Here is a 23,812-nt window from a genome sequence, read left to right as displayed (position 1 = left end):
TTATATGCAACTAATTTCTATAGGGTAGAAATGGCTTATTTTAAAGTAAACCTTATTTTGTACATTATAATATAATCAGAATTGCTTTGGGATCATCTGAAAAATCACTCTATAGACAAGTTAAAAATATAGAGAGGTAAAATTTAAAAGAAATTACTCATAAGCCTAATACTAGAGAAAACTGGTCTTAAGAGTTTGGGGGTACATTTAGAATTTCTGCAAACTCCTCAATCTTTTCAAGGCATTTTCCCTTTCAAATTCTTATGCTGTAGAATTCTTCTAATCTGTTCCCTGAACTTTTAAAAATCTGTTCTCATAAATTTGCCATATTTGTCTGATATTTTTCAGAACTTTCTATCCCCATCAGTTTTTAAAACTATATTTTTATTGTTCTATAAAATTCCTGTTACTTCCACATGGCCAGCCAGTTTCCCCTTTATAAGTTAGAATTTGATTTTTTTGAAATATCACTTCCCTCATTCATTTTGTCAAAGTTTTACACAATAAAATTGCCAACAAGGCAGGTCAATAACCTATCACATATCCTGAGTTTAATTGAAAGTGAATTTGCAGGATAGCTGGTTAGAGACTACCATCACCATGGCATCTCACAAAACACCTGTCTCATTCGGTCTTAAGACTATTCTACCATTATGGATATACCATAAGAATTAAGGTAGTGGGCAAATACGCAAAAAAGACTTCCCAAAAAATCTTCATTCATACATCCACTCAACGATTACTTATTGAAGACCCGCTATGCGCCAAACTCTGTTTGAAGCACTTGAAATACCAAAGTGAAGGCAAAGAATACAGTTGACCCTCGAACAGTACAGGAGTTAGGAGCACCAACACCCCACACAGTCAAAAATCCACGTGTAACTCCTGACTCCCCACAAATGTAACTACGTATAGCCTAGTGCTGACTGGGAGCCTTACCAATAACATGGTCAAGTAACACATATTTTGTATGTTACAGTCATCATATACTGTATTCTTACAATAAAGTGAGCTAGGGAGAAGGAAGGTTATTAAGAAAATCATACTGGAAGAGAAAATAACATTTACTGTATTTACCAAAAAAAAAAAAAATCCATGTTTGAGTAGACCCACAGAATACAAACTTGTGTTGTCCATTGCACACTACTGAGGTAAAGCACACCAATTAATTATTTTACAAATAATTACTGAACACCTACTAGGTGCCAGGTGCTATGCTAGGCACATAAACAGAAAGGATCCTAATGTCAAGGACACAGACACACTTGGGTTTAAATCTCTATTACATGCTAGGTTAGAAATTGCCAAATAATTTACTTCATCTATAAACTGAGAATAATAGCACAGACTTAAAGGACTACTATTAGACTCGAGAAATTAAATCATCCACGGTATTATAATCCAAAGATGGGCAAAATTCCCTATTCTCAAGATACCTGAAGTCTAGTACATAATATACATAAAAACTGAGCATTTCAATACTTGTTGAATACAATTAAATACAGGGCAAAAGGTGACAGTGCAGTACACTATCTTTGTACACTTAGACTCCCGAATGTTATGAGGATCGGAGTACTCAAAAAATGTCAAATACATGACAAAGAGATGTTTTATAAGTAATTTTTCCACCATACTGCCCTAAAATGATGAAATTCTCTCTTTAAGCAGAACACTTACTTCTAGAAATTTCATTTTAGTATTAATCATATCAATTCTCCTTTAAGATTTTAGAAATGAAAGAGCAGATTAATTTCTGCCTATAAAGTAGGATTACAATAGATATTATCCGCAGTTTTTCAAGTTTTATATAAAGAAGTTTGAATGACCTGAGGGCATTTTAAATTGGACCTGCCGTGTAAAAATCGCAAGTTGATCTTTGCTCTTCACTTCGAATTAGTGAAGCTTCTTCATCCAGAAATTAGTAACAATTTCACAACTTTGGAAATGTTTACACATTTTCCTCAGTACGAACTAACTTTATAAAGAAGGGCTGAAGGGGCTGGGGTTTCTGGTTTCTGCGGCATTGAAAGCTAAAAGCCGCTTATAAACAGTGACTAACGTGTTAGTCACAGTAAGCAGCTGTTTCTTAACAGGACAAGAAATAACATGTTTAAATTGCTGCAGGAAAATTAGGAGAGACAAAAGAAAGAATTTATCTGCTGAAAGCAACTCTAACTCAGGTGATCCTAGAAAAGCAGGCAACGTGAAAATCTTTTGGGGATTAGACAGCTATCCTTGAAGTTATTTTAATTAGTTTTTAATTATGTCTTCCTTAATAAAAAAAAAAGTGGGTGGATGAGATGATTTTCCAAGGTCTCAAATTTCTGGCAGCTGAAGAGACTTTGCTTATTTTCCATGTGTCCCCTAGAGGGCAGCGGTGGCCCAAACAGGAAGGGATTTCAGTCAGGCTTGTATCGCCTGTGGCACCAGCCTTTCCTCCAGTCTCTTTACCATTCCTCACAGAACTGTCTTGTGCAAGCAAGTTGGCAGTGGTATTTGAGTGTTGATTTCTGAGTACCTAACTAGCAAAATCATTCCGTATTAGAAAAGAACATTGCATGAAGTATATTTTTAGAAAGAAAAGAAAGTGTATATATCCCTTAATACACATACGCATCCTAACTGGTCCTTTCGTGTATCTTTCATGCATTTTAGAGTAGGCAAATGCTTGAGACAGTTGGGGGAAAAATTGTAAGATGTGTCAAGGCAAAGAAATCAAAGTTTTTTTTCCCTTTAGTTGTTTTGAAACAAACCATAGTATTACTGAATGCCTATTCATTTATTCACTCAGGAGTTACCTAATGTGTAAGAACCATGTATCAGATGCTGCATTTAGTGATTGTGGAACAGAGAAACTACTGCAGGGAACTTGTAATTAAGAAAGAGATACTAAATTACATGATACAGGGAAGGATGACAGGAATGTACCCAACTAGCTATGAACTGTAGTAAAAATCTTTGCTCCTTTTGCGCATGTTCTGGATTTCTTTTGGAGGCCCACAGGTCTGAAGAAACCCTTGTCCTATTCCAACAGAACACATAACTGTATATTTTAAAGGGGATGACGAACCACAGGAAGCTTCCCAAATAGGGAGGGAGAGCCTGAGTGTGCACTTTTCTGATGCTGAGGTTTTCTTTTTTTAGTTAATGTTGCTGTTTAAATATTTTATTCTGCTCAGAGACATTTTTATGCAAAGGATGCAAATTTCAAAAGAGACTTTGCAATATTGCCCTAAAAGCCTATTCTTATAATACCTGTGAATTTATCTTCTGGGATCTCTTTTATTGTATTCGGGTTCTTTGCTGATTAAACTTCTTTATTCACTTTCATCTTGTGAAATTGGGAGCAACATGCACCTCAAGTATGTGAAGAGAAAGATTAATGATGTCAGAATTATAATTCAGAATTATAATTCAGTCAATATTTGCTGAGCCATTTGGGTTTTCTTTATAAAGCAGAAGGTAATGAAAATGGTCTACCTATACAGCAGTGAGTGGCTCTGAGAACATTCCTGCCATAACTTTCAGTCACACCAAAGGTGTGGTCTGTTTATGGGATTGCTTGTTTATGCAGATCACTCTGGCTGGAAATTATACATATTTGTGATATTTTCTGGGAGAATTCTGCCATCATATCTGTCCCTGTGGTCTGCATTACAACCAAGATGTTAGAATATGGACTTTCAGTCCTAACAATGTATCTGATAATCATTTATGATGTTCTAACTCTGGATTAGGAAGGACATATTTGTTTAAGTACTTTGAAACAGGTAGATAATTTAAGGGACATTGCTTTGAAGAGGTAAAGTAGCAGGATCATAGCACTGTGTCAGTGAGGTTGATGAAGCCAGGACCAGCCCAGGAAGGGAATAAAATTGTTACAACTGGACCAGGAACCATAGCATATTTAAAACTATTTCCATTTGCCCAGAACTGACGAAGCCAACTGTTGTTTCCAGAGCTACTGTGTATCATCTCAAGACCTTATCAAAGGACAGATAAGTTTCTAAATACTTGTCAAGTAGAAAACTTCTTTAGAAGAAAACAGAAAATTATACTGTTTGAAAAGGATCTAGACATTTACACTAGACATTTTATGAGGAGGAGAAAAAGCACTATATAATTTGCTTCTTCCCAAGGGTGTGGAAATTTCCCCTAAAAGGAAAAAAAAAAAATTTGTTTGTCGAAAGAGTAGGTGTAAGAGCCAATTTAGACTCCTAACTTTATTTTGCATTTGCAGTTTGAGAGGAGTCTATAAAATGGCTTCTGGTAAACAGTAATCATTCCTCTCTCCTCTGCTCTTTCTGTGTGCTTATGTTTAAAAGGAACATACAACCATTGTGTATATTTTGATATATTATCTGTTATAGGAAAGTGTTTTTTTTTTTCTTTTGGGAAGAGTTATATTGGATGCCAGAGATAACCAGGTGATTTTCATGTTGGTTCCAATAAGAATTAGACCACTAACTGCATATAATCAGCAGACATTTTCTACCATGTGGCTCATTTTGAAAGTCTCCATTCACAGTGGTCCTACCATTGGATCTCGGGTGCAGAAAAATGGCCAATTCCTTTTAAAAAGTATAAATGATCACTACATTGAATGGCACTGCAATAACATTTTCCTAGAATAACCTAGCTTGCTTAGAATTTACAGCTTGTAAAAGCACTTGCACATAGAGCAGTGCATTTGAACTCATGCTGATCCTAGGTGGGGGTAGTTAAGTCCATTCCAGACATTTCTAAGAATTAGGAGCTTGGGGGAGTTTCCCAAGATCGCATAGCTAGAAAACAGCTGAGCCCTTTCTCAGGTGAGGTCTCCTCACTCTGCGACTAGATCTATAGAACATTCCGGTGAGGCTGTGTTTATACCGCATGGTTGCGTTCATTTCCTTACTAGCAGCCTACTGATATGTTGAGGTAACATACACACAGAGGTGCTGTTACTATGTGCAAGCAACGCATGGGTCTCCTTTTTAGGGAGGAGGAGGCAGAGCCCCACCGATGCATCCAGAATCATACAGCTAGTGAGCGGAGGAGTTGATGCAGGTGTGTCCAGCTCCACAGCCACACTGCTGCCAGAAAAGCACTTTTCTTTCCAGCACCACTGTTCTAATCAGAGCTTTTCACCCCCCTAATTGTTCCACTTTAAAACTCTGTCGGGCAGCTCCACACTGACTTTTGCCTCACTACTGCATATTTTCACTGAATACAAGACTTCCTACATGCCCCAAATTGGCATGGCCCAGTGCCCCTTGAGCATCAACAGAAGACAACCAAAATAATCCAGAAAGCCCAGGGCCCTTTAAGAATGGCAGCTGCCCCTCCCTGTTCTTTGCCTGACTGAAGGGTTCTAAGAAAAAGAGGGCCTGAGCAAAGCACTTGACTGTCTGAGAAAAGGACAGACTTAGGACTCCCCTACCTACAAACCCAACCCCAAGTCAATAAAAAAATGAGGAACAGCTACAGAAAGAAGTTTGAAAAAGACTCCACAGTCCTGCTCTCAGCCATGTGGACACAATGGTGACAGGGTGCCTTCCCAAAATAGCAGGTCCATGGTTATTGGAAGTGATAAGCAATACCGTAAAAGCCAGTGGCACCCAGGGGACAGGCCCATGGAAGTTGCCAAGCCACCAGTACTGCCCAGAAGATCCCAGAAAATGCCGTCCAGCTGTAGTCATCACAAGTTCTTCATGACTTGGGCTATGATTGCCCATAAATAAGAAAGAATCCAGCGTATGATAGGGCCATGATCCAAAGGTAATATCATTTAAATCTCTCTTGTGAATATTTTCAGTTTGAATGTATGGCCCAAGCAAGTCGTTCAAACTCTCAGATGGATGCTATGAAAATGACTTTCAGGAAAAGCAGTCATTTATTTGATACAGTTTGTGAAGCTGCAAATGCAGATATTAAATTTCTAGTTCTCTAAGGGGGTACTCTGTTCCTGTGAGCAGCTTACTTACAACTGGCAAAACCACATGTCTGTCTATGGACATCAAATTCTGTTGGATTACTTAGATAAACATACTATTTGATTAAATTCACCACCATAATCAATAGGGGGTTCTGGTTGTCACATTAATTACTTTCTATGGAAATGCTATGGATGCATCATTTAATTAGATTTTTCACTTAGTACTTATCATAGTATAAGAAATGCCATCATAGTTTTTTGCACATGGTAATGAAATCATTGGTACATTGCCAAGATTAAATCATGGAAGAATATCTACCCTTCTGTTTTCCTTCCTGCTAAAATTATCAAGCTTCTTACCGTACCACCTGTGATGACAGGCAGGTTACGCAGAATTTCAAAGCTTTCCGCAACACCTACCAATCTCCGTGTCAGAACAAATTAGTATTTCCAGTCTACTGTTTATCATTATGGCATTTTAAAGGCTAATAGCTAATTCTTAAAAACATTAATAACATCTTTTATTGAGAGCTCAATATGTTCAGTGAATGCGTTAAGAGCTCCATTTACATGAGCGTATTTAATCTGCAGAGAAACACTTGGAGGTTTCCTTTCATTATACAGATGTAGAAACTGAGGCACAGGTCACACAGATAGTAAAGGCTAGAGCCAGGATTGAAACCTGGATCTGACTTATTCTGTGGCTCACCTAGACTAATTCATGTATTTCACAGGTACAGAAATAAACCCAGAGCAGGAACCTGTCTTTCTACAGGGCACATAGCTGGATAGTGGCAGGCAAAACTAGGACTCGGGTTTGTCCCTGTTATCTTTATTGCCATCAGCCATCACTATCGGCCTGAGCTATTCAGCTTTGTATTCTCTTATTTCTGTTACAGTATACAGCAGCCAAGCTCAGAGACATGTAAACAATAGCCATTAGCACTGCTGCCTGTGATGTGTGGAGCAATCACATTTTTAATGGACTCTGTCTGAGTCCTATACTTGTCTGCATAGCTCTTAAAGAGGTCTGGAGTAAATCTATTGCTCACTTGGCAGTCAGCATTTGGCACAGTTCCTCAAATGGTAAAGTTGGATGTCTGTGGATTTTGCTTTCTCCTGTATCTCTGGAAACTTCTCTTAGAGAATGTCATCCTGTAGCTCCCCATTCCAAGGCCAAGCACTGTGACTGCTTCATAAAACGCCTTCTACTCCAAACAACACTGATCTAGCCATGCCTTTCCCTTGCTTTAAATACTCAGATAAAAGGTTTTATCATGAATGGGTGTTGAATTTTATCACTTTATTTATATCTATTGAGATGATCATATCATTTTCTGTTCTACTAATACGGTGATTTACTTTATTGGGTTTTGAATGTTAAACCAACCTTGCATTCCTGTCCACTTGGTCTTGATGTATTGTCCTTTGTTAAGCTGCTACATTTGCTAATATTTTGTTCAGGATTTGTGGGTCTGTGCTCATAATGTCCTGGTCAGGTTTTGTCAGGAGTATTAATGCTGGCTTCATCTTGATCCAGGTGGTGGTCACTAGGGTATTTCCATATAATAAAAGTAGGGGCACCTGGGTGGCTCAGTCGGCTAAGCAGCCAACTTTTGATTGATTTTGGCTCAGGTCATAATCTCAGGGTTATGAGATCAAGCCCCGCATTGGGGCCTGAGTCCACGTGAGATTCTTTCTCTCTCCCTCTCCATCTGCTCCTCCCCCCACACACTCTCTCTCAAATAAATTAATCTTTTTAAAGAAGTAAAATGAAGAGGGGGAAATCAGAGGGGGAGATGAACCATGAGAGACTATGGACTCCGGGAAACAAACTGAGGGCTTCAGAGTAGAGAAGGGTGTGGAATGGGTTAGCCCAGTGATGGTATTAAGGAGGGCACGTATTGCATGGAGCCCTGGGTGTTATATGCAAACAATGAATCATAGAACACTACATCAAAAACTAATGATGTACTGTATGGTGACTAACATATCATAATAAATAAATAAAAGTAATTGAGCATAAGTTGTAGACATTCTACTGTACATGAATTACATCTCATTTAAGTACAATTTTAAAAATCATTCATATAGCTTCACTGTGTCCTTAAGCAAAATTCATTAGAGTGATATCCAGGCTTTTGTTTGCTTGAATAGCTGGGTAATCTTTTGTTTCTTCACCTTGCACCGTGGCCACACATACTCCCTTTAGTTACTTTAAACTATGATATTCTTTCATTTGCTAATGCTCTTCCTTCCACACAGAATGACTCTCCTGTGTACCTCTTTCTCCTCCTGTGAGGATTCTTTTCATCTTTCAAGGCTTAACATAAATGATGTTCCTTCTAGGCCATTTCTTGGAAGGCTCTTTTTTTTTTAATCATTAGGGATTTTTTTAAAGATTTTATTTATTTATTTGTCAGAGAGAGAGATTGAGCACAAGTGGGGGGAGCAGCAGGCAGAGGGAGAAGCAGACTCCCCACTAAGCAAGGAGCCCAATGCAGGACTCGATCCCAGGACCCCGGGGTCATGACCTGAGCTGAAGACAGATGCTTAACCAACTCAGCCACCCAGGTGTCCCTTCTTGGAAGATTCTGATGCCTTCCCCACCCACAGGCAGAAGGAGTTGGTCCCTTCTCTATGCTCCCATTCCAGCAGGCACTCCTACTCTATTCTCTCTGTTGAAGGTATGGTTGATGTTGATATTTTGTGAGATTTTTCTGAAATAAAAATATTTTAGAAATTTATATCTAGACAGTATTTTTTTTCCAAGTTTTGCCTTAAAGATCCAGTTATGCTTACTCATCAAATAAAAATAATAAAGCTCTCCTCTGACTTGTGTAATATCAAAGTCCCAAACTCTGTTAAAACTAAAACCTGTTGAGTTTCTTTTGCAAGAGGGCCAGCTAGGAAATTTTGGGTTTGAAAAGAGAGTTTAGCATTTTTCAGAAAACTTAGGATTGCATTAGCATTCTTTATAATACACTGTGCTTAAAACTAAATATTTTCAGGCTTCAACTTTATGCATAAAAATGGAATCCAGTCAATTTCCCTATGATTTCTTCCTCAGAGGTGCTTGACTTTTCCACCTCCTTTAATTTGGCATTAGCCTTTTTGTTCCCTGTACTGAGTCTTTAAACCACATGTTCTGAGCATCCAATTACTGACTTTTTAATCCGATCAACAGTGAAATCTGTGTCTGGTCTGGCAAAGCACAGAAAATACACTCACAAGTGGTGTCTGCTCGCAATAAGTCCTTCCACTTTGCAGCAGTACTGGACCACAGTTACGAATTTCAGATTAAATTTAGACTTAGAATGCTAATCCTTGAACTCCTCTTCCTAGGGATGTGATCTTGCACAAGTGACTGAACTTCTCTCAACCTCAGCTTTCCCACCTGTACAAGAGGATAATAGTACCTCGCAGGGTTGCCCTGAGGATTGCATGAGACAAAGCATGTAAAGCACTGAACAGTGTGTAGCCATGGAGTAAGCATTCAATAAATACTGCTGTGTTATTACCACTGCACAAATTATTGAGAATACTCTTTCAGTTTCTCAGAACTGGATTACAAAATCTGTGATTATCCAAAAACTTCTTGGCATTTTCCGCCCCCTTCTACTTACTTACTCATTCACTTGGACCTGCATTTTAGCATTCTCAGTATCAATTAGCATTTGATTCCGCTTGGCTTTGAACATGAGAGGAAGAGAATTTGAGTTGACTCCTAAGACTTAGTGGTGGTTACACCACAGCACCAAATTGTTTGGGAACAGCTGAAGTCACTCAGAAGAGAACTGCCAGCCTATAAATAAATGAGTCCCAACTCTAAAACATTTGGGGATCCCACAGGAGAGTAGTTCAGTGTGTCCATTGAGAAAATGAATGGCTAAAAATTGTTATGAATTTAAAAATATGTTTAAATGAAAACTACCTCATCAACCCTGAGAGCATGCACTTCATGTTTAAAATAACACCATTCTTTGCAAACAACAAACAAACTTGGAGCACATATGGATTCCTATCACCATTGCAATCAAAAACTGGGCCCTTCTGAGTATCTACCACTGACCACAAATTATAGACCACAAATTCAGACTAAGAGAACACTTTCTAATACTGGGTCATTGCTTCTAGGCTCCCCTAAATAATTAGTGCTTTATAATCAGCACAGCTGACATACACTGGACTGGCAATTTAAATGAATGTATTTGTGCTATGTAACGTGGTATGTAATGTGCTATGTAATGGTAGCTGGCAATTATCTGTGGTTTGGGGTAACCCAGGATAGCTACTCCTTGAATAATTGACCACAGTGACCCACATGTCTGCCTAATCAGAAGGAAGCCTCCATGTTAAGTTCTTTGGATTGAATGACCCTACCCAATGTTTTCTATTATTTACCCTGATGTTCACAAAGTGTATTCAGTGGAACACTGTGGATTGTTGATAGGTATTCTAATATCAAAATAAGGGTTCCCTCATCAAATAAGTATGGATAGCTCAACACAGACTTCTTCCCTCCTATCAATGCATAATTTACTGTCACATATAAACATCCTGAGAAGTCTTGCAATAAGAACTATAACTAAGAAGAGGATAAAATACAAGGTATTTCCCAAACTTGACCATTTATAAATAAATAAAGGACTATTCCCCTTTATTAACAGAGTTTCCTTCAGGGCCCATCCAACAGGATATACTTTGAGAAATGCTACTTGATTAATTTATCTCCTGTTTACTATTAAATTCACTATTCAGTAATTCCAAAAATGCTTTTGTCTACTTTCTTTCCATCTAATTTTTCTCCCTGTTCCTCATCCTTTCCAACCCATTACATTGTCAGATTTAGCAAATTAATTAATCAATTAAAATAAAATAAAAGCAGGATACCCAGTTACATTTGAATTTCAGACAATGAATAATTTTTTAATATAAGTTTGTCCCAAATATTGCCTAGGACACTGGAATGTAATTGGATGTCCTATATTTTATCTTGCAACCCTAACTCCAAGCCAAATGAGGGCTATCAGTAATTAAAGAAATTCAGTTTAATTTACTAATAAGTACATTCAAGGAAGTCATTCGATGCTTGCTGAATATGTTTCTTGAATCTTTCATAATAACAAAAGTGTGAGGCACTTTTTGAGACAACTGTATCTTTGGTCTTTTCGTAATAATTTCAACATGAATAGTGGAATCACTCTGGAACTAAGACTGAAATAAATTCTTTCACTCCAGTGTGAGCTCTTTGATTTTAAATAGATGAGGAAACTGAGCCCTGACAGGAGTGACTTGACTTGCCCAAGGAAATTCTCCCACAAGGAGTTGATTAACTGTAGTCTGGAGTTCTCCTTACCTAACTCGCAAGCCAATGGACTGGACTCACAACAAGACCACCTTAACTGTTATTCACTATATTTGGTAGTGCTAAAAAAAGATGATGAACTGGTTAATCAAGTGTTCTAAATTATAGTTAGCTAAGTTTACCTAATTAAGTTAGCTACATTTTAGTAATGAAGTTTAATAAAATCGTAATATAATGGAATGCATTAAAATAAATTTAAAGCCTCAATTATACTGGATAGAAGTTAGTGTTTCCTTTATCATTCAGAAGACACTTCAATATCTCCCAGTACCTCAGTCCCTCATTATCGTATAGTATGCAAGAGTGCAAATTTACGAAGACTACCAGAGTGTCTTTTGTGTGCCTCGTGTTTCTATTTATAAACTATTGTGCAAGATACATATGCCTGTTTCATCCATTAGCCACCTCAAATGTGTTACTGAGAAAAAACATCAAGTCCAGCAATAATCTCACAGTACAAACAGTACTGCTTATAAGAGCAAGAGTTTTTGTTTTATAGAAAGTAGAACTACCTATTTTCACAGTAGATGATATATCACCTTTACTATTAAAAAGAGGTGCTGGGGGTGCCTGGGTGGCTCAGTTGGTTAAGCATCTACCTTTGGCTCAGGTCATGATCCTGGGGTCCTGGAATGGAGCCCCACGTCGGGCTCCTTGCTCAGCAGGGAGTCTGCTTCTCCCTCTGCCCCTACCCCTGCTCCTGTGCTCTCTCTGTCTCTCTCTCTGTCTCTGTCTCTCTCTCAAATAAATAAATAAAATTAAAAAACAAAAAAATAAAAAGAGGTGTTGTTTGGATTGGATCCCACACAAATACCAATGTCCCTTCAGGTGCCATGTAACTTAGAGAAAGGAGTGAGGGACACAGGGTCTTCAACAGGGATTCCGGATTGGCCAAAAATTAGGAAGAAAGAAGCATCGCTTTCAAACTAATGAATTGTTATGTATAGAGCTTATTCCCCCACTAGATAGATGTGGATATTTAAACATCAAGGAATACTCTTCACTTGGCAATTGAGAATGATATGCTCACTAGGAGCCTAGTCCCTGCCTTATCTGTATTACCCATATATTTAAATCAGACTTCATAATCACATCATCTGTTAAAATGGGCTGGGGTGTTTTCTGCATAACCTTCCCCTCTTATCTCATCAACCTGACATTGCTGGCGCAAGGTGAAACCATTATAGCACACACTTGTTCCATTAGGAAGTAGAGCAATAATTTAATTTCAAGAAATATCAAGAAATGACCTAGAGATTGCATTGTATATTTTCCCATAAATTATGTGCTTTCTATGCCATAGTGGTAGTGAGATCCTATCTCTCTTAGACACCTGATGCCCAGGTGTTGGCTGTCTTGTCAAGGACCCCATGAATCCTGAAGTTGTCATCTCATAAAGATGAGCTCTCTTCAACTCTCCTCAACCTTTAACCTACCAGGGGTGTCTCAAATACAAAGTGTTGAGGTAGTGTCCCTGAGTTTGATGTCAGAGTTTAAGAGAAGCTGTAGCCCATCAGTGATCCAATCACACAATGCAATGCCCTACATTGTAATCAGCATTACTTCGGATGAATAAGGAATCCTAAGTGTGAAGTGCTAATTATATGAAAGTAGAATCCTTCTCTATCAGGAGTTCCTATTTTAAAATGAGTAATACTTAAATAGGGGTTTGACCTCTGGAGAGTGACCTGATCTTTATGGTCCTCAGTTTCCTCTTCTATAAAATGGGGAGGATAGTGGTACCTCCTTCATAAAGTCATTGTAAGGTGTTAATGTGAGTGTGAAAGCATTTCCCACCCACACATAGTGGGTTCTTACTCAATACTGACTAATATAATTATGGATTAAAATGTCTGGTGGCGATCTTGGAGTTTATTGCTAGTATTTGTGCACACTAGTACCTTCCCTGTTTATTACACTTTAATCTTTGCAAACCATTTTCATGATCTCAATGTGCCTTTTCAATGTAATGTTGGCAGTGATGACGGTGGAACAAATGAAACAATGAAGGGCAGTTTTCCCTCAAAATTGGAGCTTTTTCATAAGTAACATAGATGGCCTCTGTATGTGAGCAGTTGGAAGTTAGAACTAAGGTGTCTTATACAACTTTATCATTCACCATTATTAAAAATCATTCACTGTGGGCTTTCTTGCCCACACGGCTGTTCAAGCTCTGTGGGGATGGAAACATGATGACCCTGTCATGCCCATCAGCACCACCTCAGTTTTTTTCTAGGATGGACAGAAGGATGGGAAGTGAGATTTTGTGCCTGACCCCAGGAGTCCTCAGCTTATGTTTACAAGCTAAGGGACTGGGCTCCATCAATATTGATCTTAACCTGTTTAACTGCTTATATCACTCACATGTGATGCAGTTAACTACTTGTCCATAAAGGGGAGTTTACCAAGTGGTAAATTAGAGGTCATGTGAAATATGACGGTAAACATAAATATTTACAGAACTCAGGAGAGACTTGGTTGTGTGCACAAAGACAGATGTTCTCATCTCCAGGGAAAGGAGTCAGCTCCTTGGTGCTTTCAGATAAGGAACCATTATGAAAAGGCAACTAACGCTAACTAAGGAAGCCTCTATGATTCAGCTTTTTTCTAGTGGCTGACTGTTGCGTTGCCCTCCAGGTTACTGGTGTTTCTCAAAAACAAACAAAAAAAAAAGGTATTCCTTTTAAAGTGGTATCTATACATAAGTTAGTCTACTGTGCACTGAATTACCTCAGAATAGTTACTTTCACATGGTCTGACGATCAGGGTTAGCATTCTGGGTTAGAAAGAATTCTGGTTCCCCCCGCTACTCACAGAGCAAGTCACCCTCTAGGAAACTTCATTTCCCCGTCTCCGATACTTGCAATAATTCTCAAGCTTGTCATGAAGATTAAGTGACATGTATATTAGAGATGCTGGGTAAACAGGAAAATGTGATATGCATATAGGTGGAATTATTCTTCTGAAATGGGCTTTGTGTGTGTGTGTGTGTGTGTGTGTGTGTGTGTGTGTGTGTGTGTGTAGCCCGTTTATTTTTCCAGTTTCTGCATGTAGTTTAGCTCACTTCTACAGTGGGAGAAAATGCAGCAATTGCAAGTCACTGACAGAGCAAAAACGTCAAGTCTCAAATATTACACGTTCTACCTTATAGAGAGAATTTGGCAGAGGCTATTATGTATAATACTTACAGTCAGCACTTGGGAAATGAGTAGCAGGAATGATATAGTTCCTCTATGATTGATCTTCGGTACTCACAAATCAAGGGATACACCGTGGGGTACAGTATTTTTAAACAGCCTCATAAAGAGTCCATTTTCACATTTACTCGTTTGTGTAGAGCTTCATACTTAACATTTTCCACAAACATTTTTTCACTTAGTCCTCTTAACAACTTTTTAGAAAGTTACGATTCTTAGCCTCACTTTATATAAGGAACTTTCAGGTGCAATGGATTAAAGGGCTAGCACACAATTATATGGCTTGTTAGTGGGATAGCCAAAATACAACTCTATTTTCCTACTGTTTCCACTACCTTGAATGTGTGTTTGGAATTTTTTTGGTTTTTGAGGTTTTGGGTTTTGGGTTGTTTTCTTTTTTTTTTTCACTTGTTTCATGAAAAGAAGCACAGTTTGGTATTTTTTGTATGAAACTGTTGGTCAGGCAAGATAGCCTTAAATATGCTATGATACATAAATCTTGTCATTTATTTTTAATCAAGTAAAGTTGAAGTCTAGCATTAACACCTTTTTAATATCAGGAATACAGCTTATTCCTATTCAACAAGTGGATATGGCAATTCTAAATATATATGACCCCAAGAGGGGAGCAGCAAGATACACAAGCCAACTCTTAACCAGAATAAGGAGACATATAGATAAAAATACATTAATAGTAGGGGACCCTCACCACCCCACTATCAGAAATAGACAGAACACCCTGGCAAAAACTAAGCAAAGAATCAAAGGCTTTGAATGCCATACTCGACGAGTTGGACCTCATAGATATATATAGAACACTACACCCCAGAACCAAAGAATACTCATTCTATTCAAATGCCCATGGAACATTCTCAAGAATAGATCATGCTCTGGGACACAAAACAGGTCTCAGCCAATACCAAAAGATTGAAATTATCCCCTGCATATTCTCAGACCACAACGCTCTGAAATTGGAACTCAACCACAAGGAAAAACCTGGAAGAAACTCAAACACTTGGAGGCTAAGAACCATCCTGCTCAAGAATGACTCGATAAACCAGGAAATCAAAAAACAAATTAAACAATTTATGGAGACCAACGAGAATGAATACACAACGGTCCAAAACCTATGGGATACTGCAAAGGCAGTCCTAAGGGGGAAATACATAGCCATCCAAGCCTCACTCAAAAGAATAGAAAAATCTAAAATGCAGTTTCTATATTCTCACCTCAAGAAACTGGAACAGCAACAGAGGGACAGGCCTAACCCACTGACAAGGAAGGAGTTGACCAAGATTAGAGCAGAAATCAATGAATTAGAGACCAGAACCACAGTAGAGCAGATCAACAGGACTAGAAGCTGGTTCTTTGAGAGAATCCATAAAATTGATAGACCACTGGCAAAACTTGTCCAAAAACAAAGAGAAAGGACTGAGATTATTAAAATTATGACTGAAAAGGGAGAGGTCACGACCAGCACCATTGAAATTGCAAGGATTATTAGAAACTTTTATCAACAGCTATATGCCAAAAAACTAAACAATCTGGAAGAGATGGAGGCCTTCCTGGAAACCTATAAACTACCAAGACTGAAACAGGAAGAAATAGATTTCTTAAATAGGCCAATTAACTATGAAGAAATTGAGTCAGTGATAAACAACCTTCCAAATAATAAAACTCCAGGCCCAGACGGTTTTCCTGGGGAATTCTACCAAACATTCAAAGAAGAAATAATACCTATTCTCCTAAAGCTATTTCAAAAAATAGAAACAGAAGGAAAGCTACCAAACTCATTCTATGAGGCTAATATTACCTTGATCCCCAAACCAGGCAAAGACCCCCTCAAAAAGGAGAATTACAGACCGATTTCTCTAATGAATATGGATGCCAAAATCCTCAACAAGATCCTTGCTAATAGAATCCAACAGTACATTAAAAGGATTATCCATCATGACCAAGTGGGATTCATACCTGGGATGCAAGCATGGTTCAACACTCGCAAATCAATCAATGTGATACATCATATCAACAAGAAAAGACTCAAGAACCATATGATCCTCTCAATTGATGCAGAAAAAGCATTTGACAAAATACAGCATCCTTTCCTGATTAAAACCCTTCAGAGTGTAGGAATAGAGGGTACATTTCTCAATCTCATAAAAGCCATCTATGAAAAGCCTACTGCAAGCATTATTCTCAATGGGGAAAAGCTGGAAGCCTTTCCCTTAAGATCAGGAACACGACAAGGATGCCCACTCTCGCCACTATTATTCAACATAGTACTAGAAGTCCTTGCAACAGCAATCAGAAGACAAAAAGGGATCAAAGGTATCCAAATCGGCAAAGAAGAAGTCAAACTGTCTCTCTTTGCAGATGACATGATACTCTATATGGAAAACCCAAAGGAATCCACTCCCAAACTATTAGAAGTTATAGAACAATTCAGTAAGGTGGCAGGATACAAAATCAATGCCCAGAAATCAGTTGCATTTCTATACACGAATAACGAGACTGAAGAAAGAGAAATTAGGGAATCCATCCCATTTACAATAACACCAAAAACCATGCGTTACCTTGGAATTAACTTAACCAGAGACGTAAAGGACCTATATGCTAGAAACTATAGATCACTTTTGAAAGATATTGAGGAAGACATAAAAAGATGGAAAAATATTCCATGCTCATGGATTGGAAGAATTAACATAGTTAAAATGTCCATACTACCCAGAGCAATCTACACTTTCAATGCTATCCCGATCAAAATACCGAGGACATTTTTCAAAGAACTGGAACAAATAGTCCTTAAATTTGTATGGAACCAGAAAAGGCCCCGAATCTCCAAGGAACTGTTGAAAAGGAAAAACAAAGCTGGGGGCATCACAATGCCGGATTTCGAGCTGTACTACAAAGCTGTGATCACAAAGACAGCATGGTACTGGCACAAAAACAGACACATCGACCAATGGAACAGAATAGAGAACCCAGAAATGGACCCTCGGCTCTTTGGGCAACTAATCTTTGATAAAGCAGGAAAAAACATCCGGTGGAAAAAAGACAGTCTCTTCAATAAATGGTGCTGGGAAAATTGGACAGCTACATGCAAAAGAATGAAACTTGACCACTCTCTCACACCATACACAAAAATAAACTCCAAATGGATGAAAGACCTCAATGTGAGACAGGAATCCATCAAAATTCTAGAGGAGAACATAGGCAACAACTTCTATGACATCGGCCAGAGCAACCTTTTTCACGACACATCTCCAAAGGCAAGAGAAATAAAAGATAAAATGAACTTATGGGACTTTATCAGGATAAAGAGCTTCTGCACAGCCAAGGAAACAGTCAAAAAAACTAAGAGACAGCCCACGGAATGGGAGAATATATTTGCAAAGGACACCACAGATAAAGGACTGGTATCCAAGATCTACAAAGAACTTCTCAAACTCAATACACGAGAAACAAATAAACAAATCATAAAATGGGCAGAAGATATGAACAGACACTTTTCCAATGAAGACATACAAATGGCTAACAGACACATGAAAAAATGTTCAAAATCATTAGCCATCAGGGAAATTCAAATCAAAACCACACTGAGATACCACCTTACGCCAGTTAGAATGGCAAAGATAGACAAGGCAAGAAACAACAATTGTTGGAGAGGATGTGGAGAAAGGGGATCCCTCCTACATTGTTGGTGGGAATGCAAGTTGGTACAGCCACTCTGGAAAACAGTGTGGAGGTCCCTTAAAAAGTTAAAAATTGAACTACCCTATGACCCAGCCATTGCACTACTGGGTGTTTACCCCAAAGATACAGACGTAGTAAAGAGAAGGGCCATATGCACCCCAATGTTCATAGCTGCATTGTCCACAATAGCCAAATCATGGAAGGAGCCGAGATGCCCTTCAACAGATGACTGGATTAAGAAGCTGTGGTCCATATATACAATGGAATATTACTCAGCTATCAGAAAGAACGAATTCTCAACATTTGCTGCAACATGGACGGCACTGGAGGAGATAATGCTAAGTGAAATAAGTCAAGCAGAGAAAGACAAATATCATATGATTTCTCTCATCTATGGAACATAAGAACTAGGATGATCGGTAGGGGAAGAAAGGGATAAAGAAAGGGGGGGTAATCAGAAAGGGGAATGAAACATGAGAGACTATGGACTATGAGAAACAAACTGAGGGCCTCAGAGGGGAGGGGGTGGGGGATTGGGATAGAACGGTGATGGGTAGTAAGGAGGGCACGTATTGCATGGTGCACTGGGTGTTATACACAACTAATGAAGCATAGAACTTTACATCGGAATCCGGGGATGTACTGTATGGTGACTAACATAATATAATAAAAAATCATTAAAAAAAAAAAAGATCAGAAAAACTGTCATCCTCTAAAACTGAGCCAATTAAAAAAAAAAAACGCATTTAGCCATCTGAAAAATGGGTGGCAGAAAGAAAAAAAAATAAAAATAAAATAAAAATAAAAACTTAGAACTAAATAGTAAAAAAAAAAAGGAATACAGCTTATTCCTGAAACAAATGTCCCTTTCACATGCAGACTTTTTATCATAGTTCTACTTTTAAAAAAATCAAAGATACACATTGTGCATTAGACTGTTGTGTTTTTCTTCTTTCTAGAGGTATGATATATATGTTTTCATATTTTTGTGAAAGAATCATACTTTTACTTTAAAAATAATATTTTACTTTAAAAAATCATAGATAAACATTGTGCATTAGTTTGTTGTGTTTTTCTTTTTTCTAAAAGTATGACATATGTTTTCCAGTTAGTAACACCATACTAAACAAAGACATGGAGATAACCATAAAGCTGTTTACTACCTCCTCATACACATGCTGAGCTAGACCAGTGGGACACCATCTTGGTAAGAGAAATTTTGACAGGAAGAAGAAGGTAGTTAGATTTGTGGAGCTTGCAAAATCACATTTTTACCAAACTCACCCCAACCCAACAGAAAACCTAATGAATGGATTTATACAGAAAGGATATTTTTTTAAAGATTTATTAATTTATTTTTGGTAGATCATGTATGAGCAGGCGGAGGGGCAGAAGAAGAGGCAGAAGGAGAGAAGTGGACTCCCTGCTAAGCATGGAGTCCTACTCGGGGCTCAATCTCAGGACCCTGAGATCATGACCTGAGCCAAAATCAAGAGCTCGATGCTTAACCCACTGAGCCACCCAGGCGCCCCTGCACAGATTTTTATGCAAACCGGCACAAATACATTTAACATACTATAAGAAAAGAATACCTTTGTGTAGATGCCCAGCACAGAGTCTTTATCTATTAGTACCTGGTAAAATAGTAACTCCAATAAGAAAAACCTTTTTGCCGTCACAGAGCAACAGTATTTAATGCTTCTACCTTTAAAAGGGTAATCACAAAAATTCCAAGATTAGATCCACTAGATTATGTTGAGTATTCATCTATTCATCTGTCCATCCATTTCTCTATACATTCTAGATCTATATATCCTTTAATGGTGCTTTAGAAAAGTTTGTCATAAAAACTAAATCAGGACTGACAGTGGTAACTGGACTACAAACTCAAGGCTAGGAGTTCATTTCCACTTGTAGTTTTCAGGTAAAGAACATCTCTTCCAGTTGATTCCCATAGCCAAAATTGGCTCAGTTTTCCCCAAAACGGTGAACAGAAAATAGAAGCTTCAGAGATCTCCAGAGTTTGGTAACACCCAAGATCAATTCCCAAGCAGTCAAAAACCCACACAGCTTAGCCAGTTGGGCTTAAGGGTTTCCAGTATCTTACCCAGATGAAAAAGCTATGAACACACAGATTCATGCAAAGCCTGCGTGTAGTATTTGGGACAGAAAGCGTTCTTGATGGCAGATGCTTCCACGTTGTGGAAGCGGGGGAAGCAACCCTCCCCTCCATATGGAATGCTGGACAACATCTGGGCCCAGAGCAGTCGGACATCTGGAGAAGCCGCTACTCTGGCACTAGAATTCCTGAATACAAGGAAAGGTCTCAGGAGACACAGAGGTCCCAGGAGGGTCAGGTCATTTCCTTTTGGGGCCTTCACCGCTTAGCATGAATGAAGAGCGACAGAACTGAGTCAGTCTTACCTGCCTGTCCCCAGCCTTTCCGGCGACCCAGTTGCCCGGCGGTGAGAGTCAGAGCCGCAGTTCTAGGGCTGGCACGTAAGACGATACGTCCAAGCAAGTCACCGCTAAACCACTGCTTGAGTCCAGGGCCCAGAGCCCTTTCTGTGCTCTGGAGTCCAGAAGCGTTTCTTTAAAAGCCAGAAAACCCCAAAACTGATGGCCAGCAGATCGACTTATGCCACCGGCCACTGCATCTTTACGGTGCCACAGTTGTTGGCTGTTACGAAAGCCGCCATGGTAACGCCAGGAATCTGCTCCAACAGCTATTTTTTAACATCTTTCTACCAAACGCATCATCTGTAGTTGAAACCAGGCACATGGATGGGCTGATTCTCTCCCACGTGCTCAAACCTTGGTAATACCTGGCCGTGAAAATTCTCTGTAATACCTGGAACTCGCCACCTAGGAAACGCTCCTCTAAACAGCCAACGACACCACCAAATTTTACATCCACGGAGGAGGGGACCGCCCCCGCAACGCGGTCCTTCTCTCTGGTGCCTCTGGCCTCACGCAGCTGCCTCTCCAGGCCTAGGTGCCCGGAGGCGCGGAGGAGCGTCTGCGCTTGGGCGGATGCGGGGCCTCGGCCCCTTGGGCTGCAGCCACGTGCTGGCCATTCTGTGGGTGTCCGTTACCCACGGCTGAGGTGCGGGTTTAAAAAATAATCCTGAAAAGGCTCTCTCTATAGGAGTTTCATGTAAGTACTTGAGGATGCTTTATGCATCTGAGAATATTCTCTATAAAACTCATGGCAACAGAAATGTTGAACAATGACTGAATTGAAAATAGAATTATCTTGAGGTCGTCTTTAATTTGCAATTTGAAAATTCTATGATCCTAGAATACATTTTTGAAAAAACTCTAAAAACTCAATAGTACAAAAAAAAAGTAATAATCCAATCAGAAAATAGGCCAAAGACATCAACAGATTTTTCAGCAAAGAGATATGGATAGCAACAATGAACACGAAAAGATGTTCAAAATCATTGGCCATTAGGGAAATGAAAATTAAAACAATGAGTTTTCCCTACAAAATTACTCAACAAGTGAATTTTAAAAAATAGTGATAATACCAAATGCTGGTGAGAATGTGCAGAAACTAGACCTCTCGTACATTAGTGGTGGGAATGTTTATGGTACTCTGGAACATAGCTTGACAGTTTCTTAGCATATGACCCAATAATTGTATTCTTTGGCATTCATCCCAAAGAAATAAAGACTTGTGTTAATACAAAAATCTATGTACAGGAAGAGTTATTGGTAATAGCAAAATACTGGAAACAAACATCCTTCAATAGGCAAATGGATGAACAAACTCTGGTACATCCATGTAATAGAAATTTACTCAGTAATAAAAAGGATCGAGCTAGTGATACAAGCAACTCCCTGGACAAACTTCAAAGGCATTATGCTTAGTTAAAACAACAACAACAACAACAACAACAACAACAACAACTGTATGCTCCCTACTAATGTAACAGTTTCAAAATGGCAAAACTCTGGAGATGGAGAACAGATTAATGTTGGGGGAGGCAAATACAAAGAGGATAGCATGTGGAAGTTCATTCGTGATAATGGAACAGTTCTGTGTCTCGACTGTGGGAATTTTTTTTAATCCTATGACTTTGTAAATATTTACCATAAAAGCCAGTCATAAGTTTCTACGCTGCTTTTGTGCAATACAATCCCAAAAGTGTTTAAATACACACTGTTGGTTTAATTAAGCTTAAGTACCAATTTTGAATATTTATTAAAAGCTAATAGTATTGATTTTATTAGTATGCAACAATTTTAGTATACAAATGTGGATTCTTTTATGGCAATAACAAGAACAGGGATACATTCATGGCAGTGACTCGGGATTCTTTGTATTGTTCCTTTTCTCTCCTTTCCTATTGGCATAATATAGTCTATACTTTTTGCTCATTTTCTCCCACTTTTCCAGAATCAGGGGTTTTATGTGTAAAATTTGGGGGCTACAAAGCACCATTAAGGCAATCTCTTCCTCAGATCACTATTCCTGTTTGGAAGGACTTTCTAGAACAGTTACTTTTCCTCTGCCTTATCTGAATTACCATTTACACCAATTTATTTTCCTGAAAGTTCTTCCTATCAGTTTCCCTCAGATCGAGGCATCAAACTGGGTAGTTCTATGATGACTGTTTGTTCTTTGGGCCCTATAGAAGAAGCATCTTCTGGAGGACCTGAGCCTCAGTGCCTCCTGGGGATGGATGGCAAATGGTAGCCTGCCAACTTGGTATTTGTATAGGTGTCTTTCTGGCCCTAGCAACTGCCTGCTGCTTAAGCATGACACTTAACTCTTAATTTATAACTGAGGAAATGAAAGTGAAGAAAAGCGGGATGTCAAAAAACAGGTTAGTGATAAAAGAAGGCTTTGGCACAAGATAACACAGGTGCAAATGCAACTGTCAAAATCTCAAAACAAAATTTACTTCTGCATGCCTCAGTTTCTCATATATAAAATCATTATGATGATAATACCATTTACCTCATCAGTTGTCATATTAATTGAGAAAATTATTTTAAACCTCCTAGACCATTACCTACCGTATATGAGCTCCACAGTACACGTTCATTCTGTTTTTTTTGAGTTTCTACCCTATCTCTTAGACCCCAGGGCAGTTTGAAGAGAAATAGCTTGCAATAAAAAGGACTGATTGCTAGGAATGAACAGGGTTAATTAACTTTTCCCAAGAAATGTGTTCCTGAAAAGAATCTGTATTGATTAAACCTTTCAAGAAGGGGTCACTTTTAAATAGACTAAGGAAGTTTGTTTTGTGCCAAGTAAATTATCGCCCCCTCATGTCTCTGTCTTGAAGTTCTTAGAGTAGACCCCCATACTTGACTTTTCACTACCCTCTCTTCTGGGCATCAAAGATTATGAACCAATAACTCCATTTCCAAAGACAGTTCAATGGGGATGGCTTAAACAAAACAGGATGCCCTTAAAAGGCTCCTTTTCTCCCAGCCCTTCAACATCTCAGGAACATAGTACCTGAGAACTTCTTGGGGACTAAGGACACATTGTTGCCCTCTTTGTATCCCCTTGGTACGCAGCCGCCTCCACACGGATTTATTAAATGAATGAATTCCTTAAGGTAGCTGAACACATCGAATCCTTTATCCCCCAGTCCCCTCTTTTTTTTTTTTTTAAAG

General features: G+C 38.7%; 1 protein-coding gene across 5 annotated transcripts in view; it reads left to right on the top strand.

The window, feature by feature from the left end:
- Positions 1-23,812, top strand: part of RHOBTB1 (Rho related BTB domain containing 1) — a 119,841-nt gene that overhangs the window by 32,207 nt on the left and 63,822 nt on the right. The gene's annotated exons all lie outside the window — the stretch shown is intronic.

This window comes from Ailuropoda melanoleuca, chromosome 6 (genome assembly GCF_002007445.2).
Source record: "Ailuropoda melanoleuca isolate Jingjing chromosome 6, ASM200744v2, whole genome shotgun sequence".
Taxonomy (NCBI): domain Eukaryota; kingdom Metazoa; phylum Chordata; class Mammalia; order Carnivora; family Ursidae; genus Ailuropoda; species Ailuropoda melanoleuca.
Note: the sequence above shows the minus strand (reverse complement) of the source record. Positions and strands in the feature narration are given on the sequence as shown.